The sequence below is a fragment of the Anolis sagrei genome, chromosome Y (assembly GCF_037176765.1).
Source record: "Anolis sagrei isolate rAnoSag1 chromosome Y, rAnoSag1.mat, whole genome shotgun sequence".
Classification (NCBI taxonomy): Eukaryota; Metazoa; Chordata; class Lepidosauria; order Squamata; family Dactyloidae; genus Anolis; species Anolis sagrei.
In genome coordinates, this window is record NC_090035.1 from 40,753,646 (window position 1) to 40,764,024 (window position 10,379).

The window sequence follows — 10,379 nt, forward strand, 5'->3', positions numbered from 1 at the left end:
CCTATGGTTGTCATGGCAGCCATAAAGTCCTGAGCTGCGCCGGACAAAGTGGTCTCAGCATGAATGTTAAAATCTCCCAGCACCACCAAGTGCTGGGAGACCAAAGCCGAATTAGAGACCACTTCCGCTAGCTCAGACAGGGAAACTACTGGGTTGCGGGGTGGGCGGTACACCAGCAGAAACCCCACACTGTCACGGTTCCCCACCCTCAGGAGGACACATTCGAACCCAGGTGCTTGCGGTACAGCGCATCTGGTCACGGCGATGGATTGCCGAAAGACCACTGCGACCCCTCCTCCCCCCCCCCCCCCCGTCTGGCCTGATGATGCACCCTGAAGCCTGGTGGGCACAGCTGAGTGAGATTTACTCCCCCCAGCTCGTCCAACCAGGTTTCCGTGATGCATGCCAGATCCGCTCTCATCCAGAATCAAGTCCTGAATGGCAGAGGTCTTACCATTAATGGATCTGGCATTAATCAGCAGGACCTTAAGACTGAGGGGACTGCCATGGCACCTACCACTTCCTACCTTCTCCAGGGTCGCAAGAACTCTGTTGCGCTTCTCCCTGGGATGTTGGTGACCCACAAATCTCCTCCCCCACACGACCTGGATGGCACCCCCCTCCTCCGGGCCCCCTCCCCCTACATGGTCGGAATTTGTGGCTAGTCAGCTCTCAGAAGAGGCAAGGCTGGAGTATGATCTCCCCTGGGAGTTAGATAGGGATGTTTCCAATGATGGAATGGACGGAGAGTCAGCAAGAAAACTGAGTGGGCTAAATAGGGGAAGTGTCCTTGGGGGGGAAAGAATGGCTGATTGTGAGGGGACAACTGGGGCAGATGGGGTCTCGAATTGGTACAAACCAGGAGGGGGAGCCCTAACCGGGGAACTGTCTGTGGAATTCTCACGGGGGCCTGATGGAACAGAGGGAGAAGGCACCCCGGTGTCAAAGAGGGGGCGAATGAAGGTGTCCACAACTACCCTTCTGATGGTAATGCCCCATTTCTTTAGACAGGGTTGCATTATCATTAGCTCGCCAAACTCCACCAGTATTCACATTTGGGCATATTGAGTATTCATGCCAAATTTGGTCAAGATTCATCATGGTTTGAGTCCACAGTGCTCTCTGGATATAGGCAAAGTACAACTCCAAAAATCAAAGTCAATACCCACCAAAACCATCCAGTCATAAGAGTTCTGTGTGCCAAGTTTGGTTCAATTCCATCATTGGTGGAGTTCAGAATGTTATTTGATTGTAGGTTGACTATAACTCCCAGCAACTACAACTCCCAAATGACACAATCAATCCCCTCCTCCAATCCCACCAGTATTGAAATTTGTGCATATCAGGTATTTGTGGCAAATTTGGTCTAGCGAATGAAAATACATCCTGCATATGAGATATTTACATTATTATTAATAACAGTAGCAAAATTACAGTCATGAAGTAGCAATGAAAATAATTTTATTGTTGGGGGTCAGAAAAACTTGAGGAATTGTATTAAGGGGCCGCAGCATTAGGAAGGTTGAGAAACACTGTAGTAGACTAAGATATCCAGAAGCTTTGAACTACTCTGTAGCCTGGAATACGAAAAGAGACATTTCAAGCAATAAGTGGTAGAAATGCACCAGAAAACGAAAATGTTCGTTAATAATTGAAATCCTTGCACACAACATTTTCCACCTTTAAAATAGATATTGCACTATACTGAATAACTTTTAAAGTAGCTAACATTAATAGCACTGTTATAAAATAAAGTATTGATTTAAAATGTATGGCGGCCTCCCAGGGTTTTTAAATTAATTGCACGGGTGATGGGTTGCCCCACCTCCCGTGACAAGAAAGGGTAGACATCTTGGACAAAACGATCTATGCATTGGCACTTTGATGATGACAACAATTCAATCTTTCTCAAGTCAAACCAGTAGCAAGTGGAGCAATGCCTGCAGTGCCTTAACACTGGGATTGACAACAGCATTGGCGGAACCTTAGGTTTCCTGACTGTTGAATTTCAGATAATGGACAATTTGCTGTTTGAGTACTCCAGAGTTGTCTTTGTTTTTTTTAAAGGGGATTCTGGAATACACTTCCCATCCCCTTTTCCATATAACTGCTCTAAAGATGTGCTGAGCCTTGTGTGAAAAGGTGCTTTCCAAACTTCAACAATGTCTTCTTTTTTGTCTCAAGAGACCGACTGAATTACATTTTGAAACAGCAAACTGAAACATGGATCAATGCTAAAATTTGGAAGAAGGTGTCTTAAGGCAATAAAGGAAATCTACAACTTAGTGTTGTAGGCTGAAGTCCTCCTGCACACTGCTGTCTCATCAAATTTCTTCTGTGTGGCCTAAGAGAATTGTTTGGCAGCTAATCCTCAAGTTGGCATCTGTATTCGATGTGCAGTCTCTAGGGAAATTCTGAATACACACATTGTACAACAACCACCAAGTTTTCTCTTCCACACTGACTCCTTGGCTTGGTCAAAATGGTCCCCAAATTGCTGATTTGCGCCATCTTCCCGGCGACATTTGTATTTTTAATAGTTTAAAAGAAGTAGTTTATGGCTAAAGTAGATGAAAGGAGGTGTGCCCAAAAGCCGTTATGTGGGGCACAGAAGGAATCCTAAAAATGAAGAATGGATGTATTCGGTGGAATAAAGACCATTGGCTTGATCTGATGGCATCTGGATCCAGACCTGGTTGTTTTCTTTAAGTTCAAGCACAGCGCTACCTGAAGCTTGGTCCAAATGGCCTTTTTTGTATTCGTTGTAGAAGTAGGTGGCAGGCACGCTGTTTTTATACAGCGCCACCCAGACATTAGTTCCTTTAATGTGGACATGGTAAGCAAAGTAATAAATACCAGAGATGGGACAGGTAAAGATCCCTGTCACTGGATTGTAGCCGTTCTGTCCATTGTACAAAGTCCTGTCAAATTTGACTGGCATTCCTGAAGCCGGGAATGGTGAGGTCAAGATAGCGGTGAAGGCAGGTAACATTTGGGCAAATAGTTCTCGGCCAAACTGGGGTTTCCCGGGCTTGCCATTCCCCAGGACTGCTCCTTCTACGCCACCATCGGGCAGATGGAGGCCAGTGGTGCCTGTCTCGTCAAACACCCCTGGGGCACCTGGTGGACCCAGTGGCCCTGGTTGCCCATTTAATCCAGGATTGCCAGGAACCCCTTGTGGCCCAATGGGGCCTATAATGCCTGGTTCCCCCACTTTGCCAACTCCTGGGGCTCCTGGGTAAACCTTGAGGCCCCATTGGACCAGAAGGGTCTTGTAGCCTTGGTATCCCTGATGAGCCTCGGAGACCTGGCTGCCCTGGGATGCCAGCATCTCCCTTTGCCCCTGAGGGCCCTGTCAGTCCTGGCATCCCTGGGAGCCCCATGTTGGGCCTTGCAACCCTTGGGGCCCTGGCAAGCCTCTCTCCCCAAGAATTCCTGACTTTCCCACAAAACCTCTGGGCCCTTGATCCCCACGCATACCTGGTAGTCCAGGAGGCCCAATGGGCCCGGCTTCCCCTTTACCACCTGGAATTCCATGTTTGCCTGGCATACCCATAGAACTGAGAGGGCCTGGGGCGCCAGGCATACTGGGAGGACCCATGTCACCTACTTCTCCATCCATTCCTGGCTCTCCCTTGTCCCCAACGAGTCCTGGGACGTCTGGTTGTCCACGTTCCCCTTTCAAGCCAGGCAGCCCGGGCTTTCCATATCCTGTAGAGCCAGGCATTCCTGGGAGACCACGCAGACCAGGTTCACCCTTGGGGCCCAAGGGCCCCTGCAAGCCTGGCACACCTGATATCCCTGGCACACCAATTCCATCCACATCTGGTAGGCCCTGTGGACCCATGGGTCCAGGCTCCCCACTAATCCCTGGCCCACCTGGGGGCCCTGAGTCACCCTTGTCACCTGGAGCACCAGGCAAGCCATCGAGACCAGGTTTCCCAATTCTTACAGGCCCTGCAGATCCTGGAGGCCCAGGTAGCCCACTATTCCCTTGAGGTCCTATCAGCCCTGGCTTGCCAATCCCATTTTCACCCTTCATACCACACTCACCACGAGGGCTTGGCTCTCCTTTTGCACCTGGCTCCCCCCGAAATCCTGATAGTCCTGGGCTACCACTTGCTCCCGGTTTGCTGTTAATAGAGATGCCAGCTGGTCCAGGCAGCCCTGGTGGGCCAGGGAGTCCTCTTGGCCCTTGGTCACCTCTCATGCCAGGCTCACCATTCGCCCCAGGCATTCCTTTCATCCCTTCCTTGCCAGGAAGCCCTGGGTTGCCCGGTTTACCGATGCCAGAAAACCCAGGTGGACCAGCAGGTCCTGGTTGACCATGAAGCCCTGGTTTTCCAACTCCTGGCTTCCCAGGATATCCAGGTGGGCCGGGTGGTCCTCTTGGGCCAGACTTTCCAGGAGAGCCGGGTTCTCCTTTGAGGTCCATTGGAAGCAGTGGTGGCATATCTGTGAAGAGAAGGACACTTCCATAAAGACTATGAACAAATGGAGTAGTAACAAAAGTCAAGAGAAGTGGTGATTCAGGCAGCCTCTTAAATCCAAACTATGGTTGGCTCTCAAGACCATTTCCCTTTGCATGTTTGCTAGAGAATGTGGCTTCTGTTGCCCTAGAATAGATTTACCTGCTCAGGTAAGGTCCTTTGCTTTTGGTATCCTAAGGAAATAGGATGCCTAAACTACAAATTATAGTATTGTTATGGATCACCATCATTTTAATTATTATTTCCCATTTTTCTCGCTCCAGGACTCAAGTCTGCTTGGAAAGATTAAAACAGGCAATATCTTTAAAATAATTTACAACCATCTATATATATATATAAATGCTCTGTGCATAATGAGTTCCTTAAAAACAAAAGAACCAATGAACGAAATCACCCCAAATTTGGCAACAAAACATCTCACTACACAAGGAGTAAAATTATGATTTTATCATTTGGAAGTTGTAGTTGATGGGATTTATAGTTCACCTATAATCAAAGAGCATTCTGAACTCCACCAATGATGGAATTGAACCAAACTTGGCACACACGCCTCCCGTGACCAACAAAAAGCACTAGCAGCATTTGGTGGCTATTTTTTTTTATAATAAATTTTTATTGAAGTGTATTCATACAAATATATAAGTAAAAGGGGGAAAAGGGAGGGATGGGGGGGGATTAGGTAGGTCTAGGAGTATTAGTGGGGTAGATTGGGTTAGGTCGAGGGGTGAGAGATTGGGTTGGAGGAAGAGGGGGCGGAAAGTATGGAGGATATCAAGGGGAGGGGGAGGAGGTGGGGGGGTATGGGGGTAGGGGGCGTGAGGGGGTCTTTTGACTTCCATAATCTCCTTCTCTTTGGTTCCATTTTCTTATTTTCTTCCTTTTTCTGCCGAGTTCATTCTTCCTCCTTTTTTGTATCTTTCTTTTCTTGATCTTCTATTAGGTATTCCTCATATGGCTTCCAATCCGTTCTTCTCATTGGTTTTCCATATGAATCTTTTAATGCGAATGTTAATTTGTCCATATCTTTGATTTCATTCATCTTGCTTGTCCATTCCTCTTTTGTAGCTATTTCCTTCTGTTTCCATTTTTTTGCCAGAACTATTCTTGCAGCTGTAATACAATAGTTAAATAGAATGTCCTTATTTTGATCTAGTTCCAATTCCTCGTCTGTTATTCCCAGTAGGAAATATTCCGGCTTCATGTGTATCTTTGTTTTTAAGATCTTTTCACATTCTTGATTTATCATTTTCCAGTATGTGCTGATCATAGGGCATGTCCACCAGGCATGGTAGAACGTTCCGGTGTGAAGTTCACATTTCCAACACTTATTTCTTACAGTATCATACATCAAACCTAATTTTTGTGGGGTCATGTACCACCTATTAAACATCTTTAGCCAATTCTCTTGCATGTCGGTCGAGTAGGTATATTTGATCTTTTTTTTCCAAATTTCTTCCCATTCTTTGTATTGTATTTGTCTTCCTATATTTTTGGCCCATTTAATCATACATTCTTTTATTATTTCTTTTTCGGTAGCCCATTCTAATAATTTGTTATATATTATTGTTATGTTTTTCTTCTTTTTTCCTAAGATTTGATCCCATATATCTTCCTTTATCATAAAGCCTATTTTTCTGTCTAGATTGTAGTATTCTTTAAGTTGTAAATATTGGAACCATGATACGTTTGTAAACTTGACATTTATCTCCTCTCTCATCTTTAGTTGTAGTTCATTGTTTTCTTTCTTTAGTACATCTTTGTATGTTGGCCAATTGGTCCATCCCAGCAGTCTTCTTTGTTTCGCTTCTAATGGTGATGCCCATAGTGGAGTTTTAGAGTACATTCTTGTTTTGTATTTATTCCAAATTTTTATTAGCGCAGCTCTGATAAAATGATTATTAAAGTTTTTTTCTTTTGGTGTTTGGTTATACCATAAATACGAATGCAAACCAAATCTGAGGTCGAAGCCTTCAATTGTTAAAGTTCTTTCTTTTTTCAATGAAATCCATTCTTTTACCCATGAGAGTCCGCTAGCTTCATAATATAATTTTAAATCAGGTAGGCCCATTCCTCCTCTATTCCTTTGATCAATCATGTTTGTGTATTTGATCCTAGGTTTCTTCCCATTCCATATGAATTTTGAGATCTCTTTTTTCCAATTATCCAATAATTTATTATTTCTGATTATAGGTATATTCTGGAAGAGATATAGCATTTTTGGAAGAACGTTCATTTTTATTGTTGCAATTTTCCCCAGAATTGATAAATTTAAGTGTTTCCAGTTATTCAAATCTTTCTTTATTTCAGACCATTTAGCTTCATAGTTATTTTTTAGAAGTTGGGAGTTTTTAGCCGTTATCCAAATTCCTAAGTATTTCATTTTTGTGCAGGTTTGAACTCCTGACAGATCCTCCAATATCTTTTGCTTTTCCTTAGACATATTTTTTGTTAGTATCTTTGTCTTTCCCTTATTTATTTTAAAACCTGCCACCCTTCCCAATTCTTCAATAACCTTCAGCCAATTTAGTATGTTTTCTTTTGGGTCTTCCATTATGCAGATCAAGTCGTCCGCATATGCCCTATATTTATATTTTTGTCTACCAATATTCAATCCCTGGAGTTTTTCGTTTCCTTTGATGTTTCTCAATAATATTTCCAATGACATAATAAAAATAAGGGGTGATAGGGGACACCCCTGTCTCGTGCCTCTCTTAATTGTTATTTCTTTAGATGGTATTCCATTCACCCAGGTTGTCGCCTTTTGCTCGTTATATATTGCATTAATTGCATTTTGAAAGTTATAACCAATATCTAATTCTTTGAATATAGTTTTAAAAAAGTTCCAATTTAGATTATCAAAAGCCTTCTCGGCGTCAATTGTCATTAGAGCTAATTCTTTTTCGTAATGCGTCTCGTAATATTCGATTACGTTCAGTATATTTCTTATGTTTTCTTTTATGTGCCGTTCTGGTAAAAAACCAACTTGATCTTCATCTATCCAATTCACCAAGAAGGTTTTGAGTCTTTCCCCTAATATGTATGAAAAAATTTTATAATCCAAATTAAGAAGCGATATGGGTCTATAATTTTTGATATTTGTTTCATCTGTATTTTCTTTATGTATGAGTGTTATATTTGCCTTCTTCCAAGTCTCCGGGATGTTCTGATCTGTCATGATCTTATTCATCAGGGTTTTCAGATAGGGAGTAATCTCCTCCATCATTGTCTTATAAAAGATAGCTGTGAAGCCATCAGGGCCCGGGGCTTTTGACGGTTTCAACTTTCTTATTGCCTTCTGTATCTCTTCTGTTGTTATTTCTTTATTTAAAATTTCTCTCTGGTGGTCATTTATTTTTTCTAATTTCTGCCTGCCGATATATTCTGTTATCTCGTCTAAACCAGTCAGATCTTCTGCATATAAATCTTTATAGAACTCATGAAAATCATTCCCTATTTCTTGGTCCGTTGTGCTTAATTTATTGTTTGTGAGGATTTTAGTAATTTGATTTGCTTGTTTCTTCTTTCTCAGCTTTCTTGATAGCCATTTCCCAGGTTTGTTCGCATTTTGAAATTCTTTCTGTTTTAAAAATTTTAAGTTCTTTGCCCATTGATCTAGTTCTAAGTGGTGTTTTTGTTTTTTTATTTCTACAATCTGACTCTTAATTTGCTCATCTTTTGGGTTTCTTTTTAATCTATTCTCTATTTCTTCTAATTTCTTATCAATTCTATTCATTTCTTGTCTTCTTATTTTATTTTTGATTGCTTGTTGTTGGATGAAATTCCCCCTCATTACCGCTTTACATGTGTCCCAGAGTATCTCTGTTTTTATTTCTTGTGTGTTGTTAATTTCGAAGAATTCTTTAATTAGCTTTTTATTTTTCATGATATCATCTTCTGTTTTTAAGAGGTTGTCATCCAATCTCCATCTTTTCGGTGTTTGCCTCTTGTTTATAATCATCACTAGAGCCCCGTGATCTGATGATTCTCTTGGTAGTATCTTTATGTCTGCAATTTTGGGTGTTAGTGTTTTTGACGTCCAGATCATGTCTATTCTAGACCAGCTTTTATGTCTATGAGAATAGAAGCTAAAATCTTTTTTGTTTCCATTGTGGATTCGCCATGCATCTTCTAAATCGAATTCTCCTTTTAATTTCAAAAAATTTTGGGGTAGTGTGCTTGTACAATCTTTTCCGTGTTTTTTTGCGATTTTTGTCTTATCTAAATATTTATTTATTACACCGTTGAAATCTCCCATAATAATTAAATGATCGAATTCTGTGTCTTCAATTTTATTTTTAAGTTCCGAGACAAATTTGCATTTTGGGCCGTTTGGGGCATATATATTACAGATTAATAGATTTTGTTCTTCTTGTTTTATTAATATTCCTACAATCCTGCCTTCTGAATCTTTGAAGGCTAGCTCTGCTCCTAGATAGTCTTTAACATATATTACTACCCCTTTTTTCTTTTCCAATGTTGAGGAGTAAAAGGCTTTGCCTAATTTCTCATTGATAAGGTGGGCCACATGTCTGTGGGAAATGTGTGTTTCCTGCAATGCTGCTAAATCGTAGTTTCCTTTCTTAATTTGATTAAATATTTTTTCCTTTTAGAAGAAGAATTCAAACCATTCACATTTAAAGAGATACATTTTATTTGTTTAGTTAATTCCTTCACTTTCAGATTCTCGTGGTTCTTCCGACTCATCTTCAGTTGTTTCGGTTCTGTCACGGTCAAGTACTTGTTGTCTTAAGGCCTTCATCATCACCTCTGGGGATGAGAAGCGTCTTTTCTTATTTTTCCTTCCTGTGGAGTTTCGTTTTGTTGGTGAGTCATCCTTTTCTTTTCTCAAGTCCTTGTAGAACTGTTGTGCTTTATCTTCAGAGGTTAGCCATAATTTTTTTCCGTTGTATGTTACCATCAGTCCTTCTACTTTCTCCCAGCGGAATCTTATTTGTCTTCTTTTCAATTCCTCGGTTAGGAAAAAATATTTCCTCCTTCTATTTAGGATCGATTGAGGGAATTCCTTCATTATTATTACTCTCTTGTCTTTGTAGAGTACTGGTGTTCTGCTTTTCTCTTTCAGAATGTCATCACGAGTCTTCCTTCTCACAAAATATACTATAGTGTCTCTTGGGGTGTTGTTTCTTTTGGAGAAATTCGTGGTTACCCTGAACACTCTGTCAATCTCTTTGTCCGCCTCTCCTTGTTCTAATCGGAGCAATGGCGCTACCAGATTTATTACTATTTGTCTAATGTCTTCCTTCGTTTCTTCCACAATATTCCTAAATCGTAGTTGGAATTCCATCTCTTTTATTTCTTGTCTTTCTTGTTCTTCTTCCATCTTTAAGCTCTTTGTTTCTATCTTTTGAACCGTCTTCTCAAGTATTTTTTGTGATTCTTCTATTTTTACTTTGTCAGTCTTTATCTCCTTTATCTCTTTATGTATTTGTTTCATCTCTTCTTTAACTGATCCTATTTCCACGTTTAATTCTTTATTCATTCTTAACATGTCCTCTCTGAATATTTTCTGTTGTTCTTCCTGTTTTGTCGTATTCTTTTCAAAGTCCTTTTGTAAACTATCTTGTTTCTCTGATATTTTTTGGATTTCCTTTAGTAATTGACTTAATATGCTTTCTTCTGCGCCTGAGGTTTTTCTTTGTTGTTGTTGTCCCTTCAGCTCCCTCGCTTCTTTCGCTTCTTTCAGCTCTTTTTCCATTTTAGTTTTCGGCGGCGTCATCTTTCTTCTTGGTTTTCTTCTTAAGCTCAAAGAAAAAATATGACTTGGTTTTTGCAAAATCTGACTCTCTAATCTTCTTGTCTTTAGTCCTTCTTTATGTCTTTATTTTTGTTATCTATATGTATATTTATTTATTTATTTTATTATTATTT

The 10,379-nt window shown here is 41.0% G+C and overlaps 1 pseudogene; it reads right to left on the minus strand.

Annotated features, from left to right (window-relative positions):
* Positions 1 to 1,944: 1,944 nt before the first annotated feature.
* LOC137095289 (collagen alpha-2(VIII) chain-like) lies at positions 1,945 to 4,454 on the minus strand (annotated as a pseudogene).
* Positions 4,455 to 10,379: the final 5,925 nt, after the last annotated feature.